We start from the raw sequence: 13,023 nt of genomic DNA, 5'->3' as shown, positions 1-13,023 counted from the left end.
CTTATTACGTTCTTTATTATTAAAAGAAAATCCATTCAACATCTATGTTTATTTTTCATTATTGCCACATCAGAGGACGTTGGCTCATTCTAAGCAAATATATTTTAATGGTTTTGGTGAAAGAAATTAGGACAGGTTGGCATTTCATAAAGCTCCATCTCAAGCCTTAAATATAGACTACGACAGATTATCCAGAGTTTCAGGAGGCAAGAGACTTGTCCTGTCTGGTAATTTTTATTAATTGATCCACCAGTTAATTAAGAGAGAGAGAAAGCCCTGTTAGTTAATCTAGAGCATGGGTTGTCAAAATTGATGAGCATAAAATTTCACTGCTCTTGAGACATCTTACACCTGCCTGACTCTGAACCAAGTGCACCTGTTTCCCAAGACAACTCCAAAGACAACGCATCTAGTCCGGGTGGCAAGGAAAGGAATGAGCTGCATGCAAGAACACGCATCTGCGGCTTAATGAGCACACAGGATTATTTACGAAGTGAATAAATCTTGTCCCAGAAGGGCTCGTATGAATCCACGCCATGATGACCCAATTATTTAGAAGACGTTTTTCTTTTCTGTCATAATTTGCTCTCCTGTGACCAAAATAAAGGATTTGAACTACTCTGCGATAAGTTTCAAGGCCATAATGGCCTTTGTTTCCCCCAAATTAAATGGTAGCAGAAACAAAGACTTAGTTTAAAAAGCGTAACACATTTGCTGGGGGTGGTATAGCTCAAGTGGTAGCATGCATGCTTATCATGCATGAGGTCCTGGGTTCAATACCAAGTACCTTCTCTAAAAATAAATAAATAAACCTAATTACCTCCCCCTCAAAAGCAAGCCAAATTTAAAACAACCTCATCTGAAGCCCCAGATGGGGCTGTGCATATTTTGATCTTCGGATTGTCGTTTTTGGCATTTTAATATCCTTTCATTCCTTGGAACCTTACATTTATGATTGTTATTCTTTGAAAGTATTTTTAGTTACTGTACAAGATCCTTCCAAACCCTTTGGGGTGGGCACTAAAGTTATTATATCCACTTTCTGTGGCAGTGGTAAAAATGTTTAGCTCAGGCACCACCAGTCCAAATGAGGCATGAGCGAATCCGAAGTGACACCGGCAGTGAACTCCCAGCACAGCTGGAGCAGAGCCCATGAAGAAAAGTGGCCCTACCCATTTGTGAGAGGAGGGAACAGATGGTCAGGAAAACCATGCCTTGTCGTCACACAGTCAGTACTTTCTACTTCAGCGTAGTAGAACTGGTTCCAGGCTACCTGACTTCCAATCTGAACCCCCTTCCTCCCATCACATTTCTTACCACTTTGAAATAATGCTGAAAGTCCAAAACGAGTGGAGAAATGGTAGATAAATTTCTTTCATGTCACCATAAAAAGGAAGGAGGCAAGGAAGGGTGAAGGAGAGGAGAAAGAGAGAGAAAAGGAAACATCAGAGCCCCATAATCAGCATTCCTTACGAGAAGTGGAAATAGAGCCTCACTGTGACCCACTACCTTCCAACATCTATTCTGTCCGGGTTGATTGTAATTGTTCAATGCATTTTGTCTGTTTAGTGCCAGGTTTCTCAACAGTGACGTTATTGACATTTGACATTCTGGGCCACATAAGTCTTTCCTGTGGGGGTTGTCCTGTGCAATGCAGGATGTTTAGCGGCTTCCTGGCTTCTACCTACTGGGTGTCAGTAGCCCTGGAGTCGTGACAACCAAAACCACCTTCAGACATTGCCAAATGCCTCATAGTTCTCCAATTGAGAACCACTGGTTTAGTATGTTTGCTCTGAATATATATATTTTTAAATTGAAGTATAGTCCGTTTACAATGTTGTGCTAATTTATCGTGCACAGCATGGTGATTCAATTATAAATATATATTCCTTTTAATGTTAAATATATATTCAGACTATCTTCATTTTTTTCCACTGGGTACATCTCCCCTTAAACACATTTAATTCATTCAAAAAATGTATATTAATGTTTGGATTTAATAAACATTTTTTGAACAAACTATATTCATTTTATACCTGAAGGTCAAAAGTTGCAGGTGAAAACTGGAATTTATATCAAAAAGAAAATACAAGATTCTTTCATTAAGGGAACTCTACAATTTGATCAAATTTTCCCCCATGCTCTTCTCTGACTGGATTTTGAATCCAAATGGAATTATTAAATCACACAGGCAGTCAAGAGCGGATACCTATCTTTGAACTGTGTAGTTCATAGACCTAATGACAGTCATCTACCCATTAGGATACATAGAATGACATTTGTTGAAATTCTTCTAACTTTTCCAATAACTTTTCATATTTGTTTTAGATTTATCACATATATTCTTTCATTTTTTCTTAAGTATTTCTTAAGTATTTCTTAACCGCATTATCTGAAAAATATGCTTACATTTAAAAAAATTTTTTTCATGCAAAAGTAATTTTCAAAGTATTTTGACATAATTGTAAAGTGCTCAGTAAGAAATACACCTTTCATCTTGCCCTATACCCATGTTCATAGCAGCATTATTCACAGTAGCCAAAAGGCAGGATTAACCTAAATTCTCATCCACAGATGGATAAAATGGATAACAAAATGTGAAACATATATACAATGGAATATTATTCAGCCTTAAAAAGGAAAGAAACTGATATGTGCTACAACACAGATGAACTTGAGGACATTATGCTAAGTGAAATAAGCCAATCACAAAACAACAAATACTGTACAATTCCACTTATATGAGGTATCTTGAACTGTCAGATTCATAGAGACAAAGTAGAATGGTGACTGCCAGTGGCTGGGGGAAGGCGGAACCGAAGGTGTTTATTTAACGGACACAGGATTTCTCTTCAGGATGGTACAGAAATGTCCGGAGATGGAAAGTGGTGATGGTTTGCACAACAATGCACTTACTGCCAATAAACTATATACTTAAAGTGATAAAAATGATAAATTTTATGTTATATGTAATTTGCCAAAGTAAACAAAATTAAATTGGAACATTCGCAATATAAAAAGACTCTATGTACGTAAAAAATGTGCAGCCATAATACCTCATTCACAAAAAGCCCTTTTCTCTGGGGCAAAGGGCATGACATCACTCTGATATACGTGGACACACTCACTGTTCCTTGGAATTTGGTCACATGTATTTCCAGATGGCCTGCCAGATTGCACTGTGGTTAATCCAACCATTTCAGTCTTTCCTGAAATCCCACCCATATAAGCTCATTTGGACAATTCAAAAGAAAGGAACTACCTTCTCTATTCTTTTTTTTCAAAGTCTCAACCTTGGAGTCAGTTCACTGGACTCGAAAAACATTCAGATCATTAAGACTTGAGAATTAATTTTGTTCCTCTCACCCACAGGGAAAGCAAGGTGGGAGCAGCACCGCATTTCTTTTCATTGCCCAAAACCCTATTAATAAATATCTGACACGGTCTGCCGAATTGATTTGTTCTGTCAATAATAGAAAAAATTGAGTGTCTATCTCCAGTAGAGCGAATTGTGTACAAAATTATACTCTATACTAGCCAATTGAATTACAAGTTGGAAAAGAGAGTTGTCATATGTGGGATGAAGTGCAATTACTATCCAAACACTTATGTATAAAACAGGGCATTAATTGTTTGGCTACTCTCAGCATAGACACCTTACTTCTGCCATCAACCCTACATCCAGGTCAGTATCACTTAGCATGTACACAATCATATGTAAGGAGTTTTTATTTTGTAACGGAATGTGGAGAGGAAGTCTGGGGACAGGTGGAGGCTGAGGTTAAGGAACTGGAGAATAGAAGGAGATAGAAGGGCTTTCGGCATCCATCTAGTTCCTTAGACTGATTTTAAGCTCACTAGTGAGAGAGAGTTAGAGGCAGAAATTGATGGGACTATTCAAGGTGAGGCTTTGGGAGACCTGTCCATAACAGGGAAAGAAAAGGAGGAGGTTCCTTCCTCCCCACTCTGTTTGTTTCAGTGCTGTTCTTGGGCTCTGAGGACTGGAAATATTGGGAAAACCCAGAGACCACAGCTTAGAGACAGGAATCGATGAGCACCACCATGAGGCTACATACAGCAGCAGTAGATAAGAAGATCCAAATCTGGAGGAGAAGGTGGGGGAGGATGACATGAGAGGATAACACTCCCAGTGGTAACGCTGGGTCATTGTGGCAGGAGGAGATGGGAATATCTTTTAGTGTGTACAGTGATTCATAAAAGTCGAAAGGTATTGAATTACATGTATTTTAAAAATTTAACTCCTATAATAATTCTGTGAAGGTGGTATTTTTATTATTCCCACTTTACAGATGAGGAAATTGAGGCTCAGGGAGGTTAGGTAACTTTCCCAAGGCCACATGGCTCCCAAGAGGCAGAGCTGAGATTAGAACCCAAGTATGTTTGACTGTAAAACCTCTGTCCATAACTGCTGTGCTTCACTGCTTCCTGATGCAGAAAACAAGGGGATAGGTGGAGGCTGAGGAACATCAGAATTCCAAATGTTGCTAACTGCTCCATTTTATGCATTAACTATTACTTCATAAAACACCATTAAGAACACTACTTTTGTCATTTTGCTACTAAATGCTATAGAAAAAGACTCAGTCTTTCTCATGAGTTTACACATTTAAAATAAGTGATTCTCTCTCTCTTTTTTCTTTTTGTATCCTATTATAGTACTTAAAAATGTTCAGCATAAAAGTGGGGGCCGAGAGCCTTTTCCAAACCATTTTCAGATCAGGCTGTTTAGAAACAAACACTCTCTAAAGTACAATTCTGGAAAATTAAAGCATACCTCCAGGTACCTCCCACCATCTCTGTAGCCTGAATGCATACGTACTTCATACGTTGACAGTGAAGACTCCATGATACTTGAGACTAGCGGATACACACTACTATATATAAAATACATAAACAACAAGGTCCTACTGTACCGCACGGGGAACTATATTCAATAGCTTGTAATAACCTATAATGAAAAAGAATATGGAAAAGAATATACGTATGTGTATAACTGAATCACTATGCTGTACAGCAGAAACTAACACAACGTTGTAAACTAGCTATATTTCAATTAAAAAAGTTAGGTGATACATTATTTTGTCTCATCCTTCTGAAATATGTTTACACTTTTGGCTAACACAGTCTCTTCCATAACAAGCTCCCTTAACTTAGTTAAACACATTCCAAGTGTTTAACAGAACGTGACAGAATGACTGTGGAAGCCCTTCGGTGGGATCCCTCTTGCATTTAGCTCTCCTATTTGGTTGCAAGAAGTCTTCCTCCAGAACGCAAACTCCCTGAAAACAGAGGCCTCATTTCACTCCCTGCTGTATCTCTGGAATCCAGAAATGTGCCCTGAGTCAAATTGGTGCTCAGTGCATACTTGTTGAATGAATGGTGAGTAAGGGAATGTATCCAGACTCTGAGGGAAAGGGAGGGGTGTTTTAGATACACATGGAACAGAACTCCAGAGCCTATCCGGCCCCTTGGGAGCCACAGGTACTGCTTCTGGGGCTTGGCCTTCGTTTGGTGCAAATTCCTGGCCTGAGTGGCCCAGCTAATGAGCAGGCCCCCTTACACTCTGCCATCTTCTTTTTCCCTTCAGAGTTACTGATTTACTTTCTTAGTTGCAGTCAGTTTACAATGTTGGGTCAATTTCTGGTGTGCAGCATGCTGCTTCAGTCATACATGTACACATGTACATTCCTTTCCACGTTCTTTTTCATTTTCATTACAGGGGACTGACGCTGCCACCTTATATTTTGAAGTCCAGGCTGTGGATGAGCTCTCCTTGGGTCAGAGGCCCACCATGAGTCCAGTCAGATCCCCCTCTGTCCACTCCTCACAGAAGTCCTGGATGGAAGGCAGTGCAGGAGGGCAGTCCATTTCAGCAGACGCCCTGGCTGGCCGACGTGTCCTCTGCTTTACTCTTCAAGGTGTGGTCCCCAGACTGGCAGCATCAGCTTCACCTACAGCTCGTTAGAAATGCAGCTTCTCAGGCCCACTTCAGACCTCCTGAATCAGAATCTGCATCCTAACACAATCCCCAGGTGATTGGTGGGAACATTAGTGTGCAAAGCCCTGTGATGCGACACCATCCTTGCAACCTCCCTGCCAGACACAGCTGCTCAGAGCTCTTCGTAGCTCTGAGCTTGGTAGTACCATTTCTAAGCTCTTATTTTGCCTTTTATTTTATTTTTACTTTTTGAACAATGGAAGAGCTGCTGTCCATTGAGCACTAGGAAACTCTGATCCTCTTTTTTATATATGAGGAAACTGAGGCTAATAACAGATACTACAGTACCTGCTCAAGAATGTGAAGCCAGGACTGTCGTATAATTCCTCAGCACTCCTTGCCACACTCAAGGGAGAAGTCCTTAACAAGCATGCATAGGTCAGACAATTTCCTCAGAAGGAAAAGTATCAAAAGATCTTGTTGCTTCATCTCCCAACTCTCCGGGTTGAACTGAGGTGGCCTGGGTTCCTCTGGCTTAGCCCCATCTAGAGGAGATGTCTTACCAAGCTCTGGAGAAGCCCCCAAAGCTTCAGCAAAGCACTTCCTTCCAGCAGCCCCTTACGTCAGGACTGTTAACGCTGCTGTGCTTTAGAATTACCAGAGGACCTTAGAAAAATACCACTGTCCATCACGCTCCATCCCCAGGCATTCTGAATTAATTGGTTTGGAGTGAGGACCGAAGACAAGTTTTTATTTCCTCTTTATTTTTAAGTTCTAGATGATTGTCATGTGCAGTCAGGGCTCAGAGCCCTTGCCCTGGAACCAGGGAACCAATGACTTCCAGCCACGATCAGAAGACAAGTGTCTAAAAACAGGTCTGCTGAGGGCCCTTTCGTGGCTTCCTGGTGCCGCAGCTCTCTGATGAACTAGATTACCAGAAGGGCTTTTTCTGATGTGATATAAGGCCAATTCACAAGTAGTTTTTGTAATTTGAGTTTATTTTGTGGTATAGATAAGCAAAAAGAGCACAAAAATAGTGCAGATGGAAACCATACTGGAGGCTCCCCTTAGCTGGTGACTAACTCCTCCACGTTGCTGGATAGCTCCAATGTTTCCATGGCACAGCCCACCACAACTCCTGTCAGGGCCAGTAGGTCATGTCAGCAGTGTCTCTGGGTTATTAAAAGATCTAAAGAGAAAGTTCATGCCATTTCAAACTTTGAAAGTCTATTGAAAAGTGAAAAGCATATTTTATCCATGGAACTGAATTAGTCCTGAGTGTATGAATCAGAAACTCAGCAGCTGGCGCAAAACCTGTTAATTCAGTCCTAGAGTTCCAGGAAAGATGGTAAATACTTTTTCCCAATAAAACAATAGCAATACATTGTAAAGGGATTTCTTTTTTTCAAGGCATAAACCCACCAGGACAGGAAGAATGGAAGAAGAGACAACAGCAACACAGTTTTGGAAGCTGGAGAGCAGGAGACAAGGTATTTAGCAGAGCAGAGACACCTAAAGGTAATGACACTGAAGGTCTCCCAACTAACTGGGAGTCAACTGCAGAGCATCTCGGTCAGTGAGGTCCATGTACGCACTCAAAGCTTCAAATCAGATTTTCCATCTCCCCACGCTTTTTCTCAAATAAGACTGTTGTAAGATTGGGAACAAGACAAGAATGCCTACTTTCACCACTTCTGTTTGATACTGTACTAGAAGTTCTAGTCAGAGTAATTAAACAGAAAAAGAAATATATGGCATTCAAATTGGAAAGAAAGAGGTAAAACTATGTTTATTTGCAGAAGACGTGACCATACACATAGAAAATCCTACAGAAACCACACACACACACAAAACCATTAGAACTAATACATGAATGCAGCAAAGTTACAGGATGTAAGATCAACACACAAAAATTAGTCATATTTCCATACAGTAGCAATGAACAAACCAAAAATGAAATTAAGAAAACAATCCCATTTGCAATAAAACCAGAGGGAATAAAATACTTAGGAACAAATTTAAGGAAATACAAGAATTGTACAATGAAAACTAAAAAAAATTAAACATTGCTGAAAGAAATTAAAGAAAACCTAAATAAATAGAAAGATATACTTTGTTTATGATTTGGAAGACTTAATATTGTTAACATGGCAATGCTACCCAACATGATCTACAGATTCCATATCAAAATCTCAACAGTCTTTTTTGCAGATACGAAAAAACTGATACTAAAATTCATATGGAATTGTAAGGAACCCTGAATAACTAAAAAAAAAAAAATCTTGAAAAAGAAAACAAAAAGTTGGAAAACAGAAAGTTCTGGCTTAGAAAAATCTCATTTTGGAAAGAATATAAAACAGCAATGTTTCATGGATCATGGAATTTGGGGGCTGGGAGGAACCCTTGCTCAAATATGTGAAAAACCAAGCTAGTTAGTGACTGAACTGGAACTAGAATTCACATGTGCTAGTCTTGAGTCTACTGCTATTTCTGTGTTATAGAACTATTAGAAGTAGAAATAGCAATAGCACTAATGCCTTATAATTACTTCAAAATCAGGAAGCAGTAACTGGGTCATCTGCTTCCACCACAGAATAAAATGAAAATGAGGACAGAAACACACAAGTTGGTCTCCAAACTGTAGTGCTGATGGAACAGAAAGATCAAATCTAACTTTACTTTTCCGTCACATAATCATCAACAAGTATTTCTTGAATAGTCACAAAATAGATAACGGTGAATAAGCCACTGGAAGATAAACTGAAGCACAAACAGAATTGCTGTTCATAAGCTGTCCGTACTCTGTTAAACATCATTCAGTGCAACATGCATTAATTTCAATGAATAACTAACTTAGGGGTGTTATACATGAGGTTGAATTCCTCTCACAATTAAACCAATTAAATATTTTCTTTTCGTGTGGCAGTATTTTTTTATAGTGAATACACTGTAAGAAATCATTGGGAGAGGAAAGGAAGCTGGGTCCAGCCTATTAAGGTTAAAAAAAAAAAGTCTAACTGTTTTTTTTAACAGAGGTGCTGGGGATTGGACCCAGGACCTCATGCGTGCTAAACATGTACTCTGCCACTGAGCTACACCCACAACCCCATTGTCACATCTTTTAAATGACCTCTTTTTATTACAGATGTAGTAATATATGCAGGGAAAAAACTGAAATGCAAGTGAGCAAAAATAAAGACCAGAGATCATCACATGAGTGCATATTCGAAATCTTTACCTTTGTAATTATTAACTAAAATTAGATTATGTTTTACATGCTGTTCTGTAACCTGCTTTTCTTTTTTTCAGTCAATGTTCTCTATCTTTTCAGTTTAGTAAATTTTATCTCAATATCCAGATCCCTAACTGTCTTTATCATTTGTCTTGTTTAAGAACAGAAGACATACTATCTGGCTGCCCCCCAGATTAGTTAGTAATTACCTTCTGTGTGCCTAGTCCCTATAACACGTTCAGACAGAAAACAAGTGATGTGTGTGTCCAACACACAGTTTACCTGGTCTTCTTCCCTGTCCTGTCCTTTCAGCTTCTGGATTTTCTATGTTCTGCCTTTGTTGTTGTTAAGTGGCTTGAGAGTTTAGAGGGGTTTTCTAGTGAGGAATGACTGGCTTGTTTGTGGAAGTCAGGGAGAAAGAATAATTACTTAGAAGACAGGATGAAATGATGCCACAGGCTCTGCTAAGACTCCATTTGGCTCTGTTATTGCCCTTCCTGTGTGCTCTGTTCTGCGGCAATAACTTCCCTGTTGGTCTCCTTGTCCCTGGCCTCACCGCCCAGTGGGACATTTTTCATTCCCTCTGTCACTAGGGTTTCTCTGTTTAAAATATAATCTAATTGAATCATGTAACTCTCCTGTTTGAAAGTCTCTGCAGACTCTCTCCTATCTGCTACAGGATATGATGCAAACTCCCCAACATGGTATACAAGGCTTTTCAAAGCCTACCCCATCCTTACTGGTCCCCATTCCCCACCTCCCACCCACACATCCTTCACTGTGGCTATATTAGGCTTGCCACCATCCCCTGAACGCACCGTGCGCCTTCACAGCCCTGTCTTAGAACAGGACAATTTTCTTCCATCTGCAATGCCACCCCCTACTTCTGGCCTAGAAACTCCTACTCAACATTCTAGACCCCAAACAAATAGCCCACTTGTGTAAAGCATTCTTAATTCCCCTGCATGAGGTGTTCTCTGTTTTGAGCTGATATCACCCTTTGTTTCTATCTTATGCCCTTAGCATCATATGTTAAATTTGCCCATCAAACCAGTAGGTTAAGCAAGCACCACACATAGATTGTGATCAAAACCTAACTTTATTTCTTCCACTCTTCTTCTTCTTTACCTTTATATAGTGGGATTTTCACATATATCAAAGTAGAGAGAATGATACACATGTCCCCATCACCCAGCTTCAACAATTATCAACTCATGGCCAAGACTGTTCACCTATCCCTGCACCCACTTCCTCGCCTCAACAGTATTATTCAAAAGAAATACCAGACTTCATGTCATTCCATCTACAAATACCTCAGGATGTATTTCCAAATGATACAGAAGTTTAAAAACATTATCATGATATTACTGTCACTCTTTAAAAAATTAACCATAATTTCTTGATAGAATCAATATTCATAAAAATGCTATCATTTTTTACTCAGTGGAGTTCCTCTTCTCCCAGCACTAGCTGGAAATTCCACTTGGCCTGCGATGTCTCTGCTCAGCCTTACAAAATAGACTTATGTTCGCTCTACCTGCAGTCAACTTAAGTAGCAAACAGAGGCTCAATTCAGAAATTAGAATGTCCAGTTTCCCATAATCATCAAAACCCAGAGCCTAAAGTGGGGCATATCTTCCTACTGCACCAGGATGGAGAACTGAGGTCTTCCTGCTCTATTTTTGCTCACTCCCTTCCTTAGTGCCAGGGTTGGGGTCTGGAGGAGAGGTGAATGGGCCCCTTTCTCACCATTTCCTTGCCCAAGAGGATGGGCTGCTCCTCTGGAGAGTCACATGTGCCTCCATCCTCAGCCCCTTGGCCTCCGGGGCCCCTTCCAGCCTCTTCTGTTCTAGGCAGTCAGTCCTACCGGACAGGACACAGGAAGTGCAGGGCGATTCCAATGCAGGGCAGTCTCCTGAGCACACTACCAAAGAAGCGCCCCCTCTCTCACGCACTGTGTTGCCCGGGATGGGAATCAAACCCTGCTCCGCGGTATGCTGGAGCAGGCCTGAGTTCTGCAGCTGCCACCTGGAAGAAACACATTTCAGGACACCTGTGTGGTCATCTTTGAAGTGAGTTCCTTGTGGACGGTATCTAGTCGGGTCATGTATTTTATGGACTCGACCAAGCCCTGTGTTTCAACTGGTGCATTTAGACCATTTACATTAACAACATGTTAGGGCTTAAGTCTGCCATCTGGGTTTTTGTTTTCTGTTGGTTTCCTGCGAAGAAACACATTTGAAAGCCCGCCAAGGTATCCGCTGGGAGTCCCCCTCAAGCATGGGATTAAGAAGGTCGCGTTCCAACCCTCTTGTATGGGACTGGGCCCTCTCCCCGATGAGGGGCTGTGGCTCAGGAGTTTCAGAATTGTAAAACAAGTTACTTTTCATTCCCTGTGTAAAATCTGCTTGGGGGGAGGGGACTATTATCATCAGCTTGCTTTATTACGCTGGTACCTATTCACAGGTACCTCAGCTGAAGCAGAGACAGAGATGCCCTGCTTTATTATCCTGTGACATCTCTTTACAAGTCTCCCTCCCCTTCTGGACTGTGAACAATATGTGGACAAGATCTAAATGTTACTCATTTTTCTGTATCCCCAGCGACTGCTACATGCTTAATACATGCTGATGCCTTGTTTACTAATATTTAGCCCAAAGGGATCAAACCTTTAAAAAAAAAAGTCTTTATTCTGAAATAATTCTAAACTCAGAAAAAAAGCTTCAAGAACTGTGCAAAGAACTCCCAGATACCCTTTGCCCAGATTTACCAACTGTGAAGGTTTTGCCACATTAACTTTATCATTCTCTCTCTCAGGGGTCAGATGTTTTTAAAATCTCTGTTCAACTTACTTCTGTACAATTCATTCCCACCTACTGCTTTATATTAGCTGTCTTTTCTCTCTGAATTCACCAATTTTCATGCTCTAACAGAAAGGGAGGCAATGGAATAGGCAGAATAAGATGCACTTATTCTAATCCATTACCAGTGGGCTTTCCTCCATTTAAAACTATGAGATTTAGTTCAAGGAACCAAGATAGGCATTTAAAATGTCTATGAACATGGTGAAGCTAGAAAAAAGTGGGGCCATCTTCTGGAACAGGCTATTTTTAGCAGCAGAATTACTACAGAGAAGAAGAGTGTCACATGACATAAATGGCCCTTTCTGGAAGCATAATGATTCTCCTGTGTAAGGAATCCATCAAGAAAGTTTGGGTAAAATCTATTATGTTATCAAAAGGAAATTTTTCATATGGGTCCGAGAGACTAATACCATTTAGGAAGAAACTGACTTGTTATTGAACGTAGAGGTGGGGATGAGTTTTAGGGAAAATGGATATCAAAGGTGCACCTTCACATCCCACCGGACACTTGTTAAATTCTGCCAGTTCAAAGGGAGATTATTCTTATTCTGACTTTAACTCACATCGACTCTCACATATTGAGTAATGTTTCACCTTAAGGAAGTACTGTTGAATGAAACAGCTGAACTGATACAAGTTCCAAGAACTGCAACACATGGAGTAAAAGGAACAATGAAATCATTCATGGAGGAGGCCATTCACAGACAGCGCTGCACCATTGTAGTGGGACAATAAAGAACAAGCTGGAGTGAAAGGAGGGGGAGTGCAGATTCTGGACTTAAAAGAGTTTTGACTTCAGTTTAATTTATGGCCTATTAAAGTTCACACTATAGGTTCTCCGCTCAAGAAATACACCCAAAGTGCCACTCTACACTCAATTCATTTATTTGACAAATTATTTACTGCCTTCCAGGCCCCATATTGGGCCGGGAAGGATTCTAGTCACGGGGTATTTAACAGCAAGCAAA

At 40.4% G+C, this 13,023-nt stretch overlaps 1 long non-coding RNA gene across 1 annotated transcript in view; it reads right to left on the bottom strand.

Moving 5' to 3' along the window:
• The window catches only part of LOC140685860 (uncharacterized), a 41,012-nt gene that overhangs the window by 17,248 nt on the left and 10,741 nt on the right, over window positions 1–13,023 (bottom strand). Inside the window, exon 2 of the long non-coding RNA XR_012059293.1 lies at window positions 10,941–11,219. This is a non-coding gene — a long non-coding RNA (uncharacterized lncRNA). The remainder of the gene's footprint in view (window positions 1–10,940; window positions 11,220–13,023) is intronic.

The sequence above is a fragment of the Vicugna pacos genome, chromosome 15 (genome assembly GCF_048564905.1).
Source record: "Vicugna pacos chromosome 15, VicPac4, whole genome shotgun sequence".
Classification (NCBI taxonomy): domain Eukaryota; kingdom Metazoa; phylum Chordata; class Mammalia; order Artiodactyla; family Camelidae; genus Vicugna; species Vicugna pacos.
The sequence above is the reverse complement of the archived record's forward strand: the minus strand, read 5'-3'. Positions and strand labels throughout refer to the sequence as shown.